General features: G+C 43.6%; 1 long non-coding RNA gene across 1 annotated transcript; it reads left to right on the forward strand.

The window, feature by feature from the left end:
• Positions 1-375: 375 nt before the first annotated feature.
• On the forward strand, positions 376-5,218 carry LOC126100874 (uncharacterized). The gene is made up of 3 exons (XR_007522220.1): positions 376-454; positions 4,808-5,022; positions 5,121-5,218. It is a non-coding gene; the product is annotated as an uncharacterized LOC126100874 (long non-coding RNA).
• The last annotated feature ends 621 nt before the right edge of the window (positions 5,219-5,839 follow it).

A 5,839-nucleotide genomic window follows, 5' to 3' on the forward strand; every position in this document is an offset into this window, starting at 1 on the left:
TGTGATTTGAAGAGAAGTAATAAAATGAGCTCTAACATGGAAAGTAAGCGTTTCCGGACACATGTCCACATAACATATTTTATTTCTTTGTGTGTGAGGAATGTTTCCTGAAAGTTTGGTCGTACCTTTTTGTAACACCCAGTATAAGTAAGTTGTCCGATACCGTTCATCATATTACAGCGCGCTTAGTCAAAACTGAATTTTATTGCACAACAAATCGACCAATTTCGTAAATTTTTACTGTGTTCAAAACTTGTTTATATTTTATGTCTTGATCACCATGGATACCACTTGAATAATCCTAACCCTTTGTTCACAGTTTATGCAGACAAGGCGAACTCTATGGAGTTACTTTGGGCTTCGGAGGAGCAAGCGTTTTGCTCCCTGGATCATATACTGCCGGATCAAGCATTGTTCTCCTCGCTGGAGAGTGTGGAGAGCGAGAAGTAGACTGGTGAGTACATGGGCCTCTGTGCTTTAATTACTTAAGATTCAGTTTATATCCAGCCAGTTTCATTCAACAGCACACACCACACTCGCAAATTTTCCGAAACTAATTGCTCAATTTTAATCACTTTCGATATTGGTCACCAACAGAACATCTTCGAGAAGGTAACTCTAGTCGGTATAGTAAGCTTCTGTAAATCTTGCCAAGATCGCACACTACCATTTCACACAGTTACCCCTGAACCCTTCCTTAACCTGCGATAGAACTTCTACGGGCTGAGCATAGGCACTTCCCAGTACAGGTCGTTTTAAGCGCCTGTGGATCATTACTCGTCTTCGTTTCTGTAGCTAATTAGCTTGTTAATTCTGTCTTTGTGACAATATTGGCCATCCACACGTCTGGAGCATTCGCCATAATAATTACAGGGCTCACGCGCCAACACGTTTCTTTACACCCATTTCTCCTTCTGTTTCTCACTATGTAACAGCCTTAGTAGCAGACACAAGCCGTTATTTGCAGATAACATTCAAATGATGCTTCTGTTCGATACATACACTACCCTACATCGTATTTTACATAAAAACTGTTTATAAAGTAAATTATTGTAACACCTCTAGATATCAACCCACAGATCTTCACTCGCTATTAAATACATCAAATATTATTCATACTAATCTACCACCACGTGTCAATGGTCACAGATGAAGAAAGGACGATGAAAGATAGGCAATGAGAAACTGTCCTAACTCTGAAGTAGATTATTATTCACTCGGAGTATTATGTCAATTTCATAATTTCCCTAGACTAGTGTCGAAGAATAATTATGGCTGTTATAATCATAATACAGACGCGTCGTGTTATGTAAAGGTGATAAGGCAATACGAAGTCATACGTGGTAGTATTCAGAGGTCGCTTTGAGGAACTAATTTACGGTATTTTTACCAGCAGATTTTATCGTATCTATTGAACTTCATTTAACACATGTGAAGATATAAATCTTTTAGGTTATTTAGTGGTTACTCTTGCAATTCCGACTTATATTTACTTATTTGTCTGTCGGCGTGTACTGCTGTAATACACAGTGGCAGTGCTTGTCTGACAGTTCGTGTTTTGGTTTCCGTCGAATAGTTGATCGTTATCACCATATAAAAGGCAGCAGAGATCCCTTCTGTTATGCCCCTTCGCTCACAATTTTAGTGGTGCAGCTTTGCGAAGTGTGCTGCGTCAGAATCGTGTTTTTATTTCTTATTGTTATGGTCTTCTTTCACACGGTCTGAACAAAAATATGGAAACTCAAAATACGCAGCACTTTACCGGGCCTAATACGGTGTAGGAAAACCGTCGGCATTCAAAATAGCTTCCAGTATTCATGGATGGTTTCCAAGGGGGTATTATATCATTCTTCCTGCAATAAAATAGCGAGATCAGGTAACGATGACGGAAGTGTATGTCATTTTCATAATTTCCTGAGACTAGTGTAGTAGGTAATTATTGCTGTTATAATCAAAATACAGACGCGTCGTACTTTAGAGTAGAGAGTAGCCCACGAAGTCTCGATAATACTGAGAGCTGGTGACTATGGTGTTCATGGAAGACGCGACAATACATCATCGTGCTCACCAAACCAGTCCCGGATGATGCGACCGGTGTGAACAAAAGCCTTATCGTCATGGAACACTGAATCACAATTGGAGAAAACACATTGTACCATGTGGTGAGCCTGATCAGCCAAAAGCGTCACATAATCCTTGACAGTAAGAAGACCTTGCACAGTGACCATGGCGCTCACGAAATAACACGATTTTTTCTTCTTTGAGTCATCAGTCTTGTGACTGGTTTGATGTGACCCGCCATGAACTTCTCTCCTGCACTAACCTTCTCGTATCAGAATAGCACTTGCACCCTACGTCTACAATTACTTGTTGGTTGTATTCAAATTTAGGACGTCCCCTACACTTTTTACCCGCCTCAGTTCCCTAAGGTCATTATGCCTTGACACATGTCATATCGTCCTGGCTTTCCTTCTTGTCAGTATTTTCCATACCGTCTTTCCTTCGCCAATTCTGCGGGGAACCTCCTCATTACGTATCTTATCAGTCCATGCGATTTTCAACATTCTTGTGTAGCACAACATTTCAAATGGTTCAATTCTCTTCTGTCCCAGTTTTCCCAGTCTCCTTGTTACACTACGTAAGAATGCTGTGCTCCAACCCACATTCTCAGAAATTTGTTCCTAAAGTTGAGGCCAATGTTTGATACCAGTAGACATCTCTTGCTCAGGAATGCCCTCTTTTCCTGTGCTAGTTGGCTTTTTATGTCATCATTGCTTCGTCCCTCATGGGTTATTTTGCTTTCAAGGTAGCAGAATCCCTTACCTTCATCTACTTCGCAATTCCCAGTTTCGATGTTAGGTTCCTCGCTATTCCCATTTCTGCTAAGCCTCATTACGTTTGTCTTTTACTGATTTTTTCTCAGGTCATATTCTGTAGTTACCAGACTGTACATGTCGTCCATTGCATCTCGTAATTCTTCTTCACATTCACACCGTGATATGGCTGTACAAATGGTCAGGGAATCCGTGCCATTATTCACTCTCGGGACGTGAAACAAGACTCATCGAGCAAGGTCTTTCTTACATTGTTCCACAGCCCCAGTTTCTTGGCTCGCGAATCACTTTTTCATGTTCCGTACATTTGCATCACTGATGAATGGTTTTGGAATTTCGTCTCAACATGCAATTTCTCGCTTATGGAGCTGCCGTCGTGTTTAGTCAATGGTTCCAATGGCTCTGAGCACTATGGGACTTAACTTCTGAGGTCATCAGTCCCCTAGACTTAGAAACTACTTAAACGTAACTAACCTAAGGACATCACACACATCCATGCCCCAGGCAGGATTCGAACCAGCGACCGTAGCGGTCGCGCGGTTCCAGACTGAAGCGCCTAGAACCGCTCTGCCACTTCGGCCGTGTTTAGTCCTTGCAGTGTTTTCAAGTGCGACATTCAGATCTGCAGCGATTGTTGCAGCTGTCGTACTTTTATTTTTCTTCACAATTCTCTTCGATGACCGTCTGTCACAATGACTCAAAATAGAATTTCGTTCATGTACAGCTTACGTTATGTAATACAAAGAGGAAGGTTTTTTTTTTAGCGCTGATACGAATGTCTTTGACAGGGATGACATAGGGCTGACCTGTAAAACTCCGGCACCGAGTAATCTGGACGGTTGTTCATGAACATGGCGCGGATTCTCTTTATTTCGTTGGTGCACGTTCTTGGTTCAATCAAGTTGGTGACAGATATTCAATTTCATTTTGAGTCTGCAGCTAAACTGGATACTGATGTGAATATTGTATATTATCATAGTGCTGCTACTTCGGAGTATCCTTTCTGTGCTGGCACATATTTGACCTTATTATTACCTACAGGATGCACAAGCATGTGAGATGACAGTGTAAAAAAATCGCAACTATTTTACTCTTCTTTTTGCTGTTGTACTGCTCGTCGATACATTCTGAAACTAGCTGTGATGTTGGTTGCTTATTGTAGCCATTCCGTCAGCAAAATTTTCTGAAGTAGTATAGTTATTCTAGCAAGATTTTGGACTCCTACTGACTCTAGAACACAGTGAATCTTGGGCTTGTGGCTGAAGGTGTGCAGGCACAATTGCATGTGACTGGGTGTCCGATGTATATTATGACGTAGTCTCCAACTGGGTTATCAGCAAAGGAAAGATTGTTGTTACATCCATCATAAATTTGATATGGCTGTGGAAGGTAGCGAGATGTTCCGGCTCTTGTCCGACCGGCCAGACAGTGAATGTGTCTTCGACAAGGCGTTAAAAACAACTGTGCTTTGCATGAATCGTGTCCAAGACTATCCTCAAAGTTGTGTGCACAGGGGTAAGAACCAGTGACGTCACAGCCGGTAACACGGCTACAGAAGGATGAGGGCAGCAAATACGCGATCGTAAGTTGCAACATGACAACGGTCGAATACCGTTCAGCCAAAAGCTCGTGGATATATAAAACAAAGAAACATGGAGGTAAAAAGAAGGTACAGACAGCTCAGTATAGGCTCTAGTAACTTTCTGCACACAAAAATTAGGTTATATGCAGCCATTTGTGAGATGAAAAGGTAACGGCATGTTTAACAAAGTGCAACAAATTCATTGTAGGTATTGCTTAAAACTTCAGTTTACTAGATAACGCCAAAGGCGGCAAAATTAGCTAACTACTTACGAAATAAAATATTCTTTCCAATTTAGAATGTCAGCCTCATGCTTCCAAAGTGAATTTTTGAGTTATTGCTTGTGTGTCAAAGGTAACAACATTTAAAATGGTGTTTTTGTCGCCCGCAGGTGCCATGAGGTGTCGACGACGATGTGGTGGAGTCCCCAGCACAGACGTGTGTTTTCGCGCCTGCTGAAGATCTGCCGCTGGGGACAAAAAGACGGGAATGTCCCGTCGACACCGAGGTCATTACTGTGGGGGACGACATCACATCTGTGTTCTCATGCCTGCTGAAGATCTGCCGCTGGGGACAAAAAGACGGGAATGTCCCGTCGACACCGAGGTCATTACTGTCGGGGAGGACATCACATCTGTGTTCTCATGCCTGCTGAAGATCTGCCACTGGGGACAAAAAGACGGGAATGTCCCGTCGACACCGAGGTCATTACTGTGGGGGACGACATCACATCTGTGTTCTCATGCCTGCTGAAGATCTGCCGCTGGGGACAAAAAGACGAGAATGTCCCGTCGACACCGAGGTCATTACTGTCGGGGAGGACATCACATCTGTGTTCTCATGCCTGCTGAAGATCTGCCGCTGGGGACAAAAAGACAGGAATGTCCCGTCGACACCGAGGTCATTACTGTCGGGGAGGACATCACATCTGTGTTCTCATGCCTGCTGAAGATCTGCCGCTGGGGACAAAAAGACGGGAATGTCCCGTCGACACCGAGGTCATTACTGTCGGGGAGGACATCACATCTGTGTTCTCATGCCTGCTGAAGATCTGCCGCTGGGGACAAAAAGACGGGAATATCCCGTCGACACCGAGGTCATTACTGTCGGGGAGGACATCACATCTGTGTTCTCATGCCTGCTGAAGATCTGCTGCTGGGGACATAAGACGGGAATGCCCGTCGACACCGAGGTCATTACTGTCGAGGAGGACATCCGCCTTCTTGTGGCTCAGCCGCCACGCTTGCCGCCGCTGAGGCGTGCTGACGTCACGAAGCCATACGAGACACCACCTTCTGGCAGGAGACGAGACGCGGCCTATCTACTGCTGCCGCCACTGAAGCGTTAAGTCATCCTGTCACTAATATAAACAGAGTCAACAGTGACTGACGAGCATTTAAAATGTACTATTGTTTACAATAAA

The sequence above is a fragment of the Schistocerca cancellata genome, chromosome 9, assembly GCF_023864275.1.
Source record: "Schistocerca cancellata isolate TAMUIC-IGC-003103 chromosome 9, iqSchCanc2.1, whole genome shotgun sequence".
Taxonomy (NCBI): domain Eukaryota; kingdom Metazoa; phylum Arthropoda; class Insecta; order Orthoptera; family Acrididae; genus Schistocerca; species Schistocerca cancellata.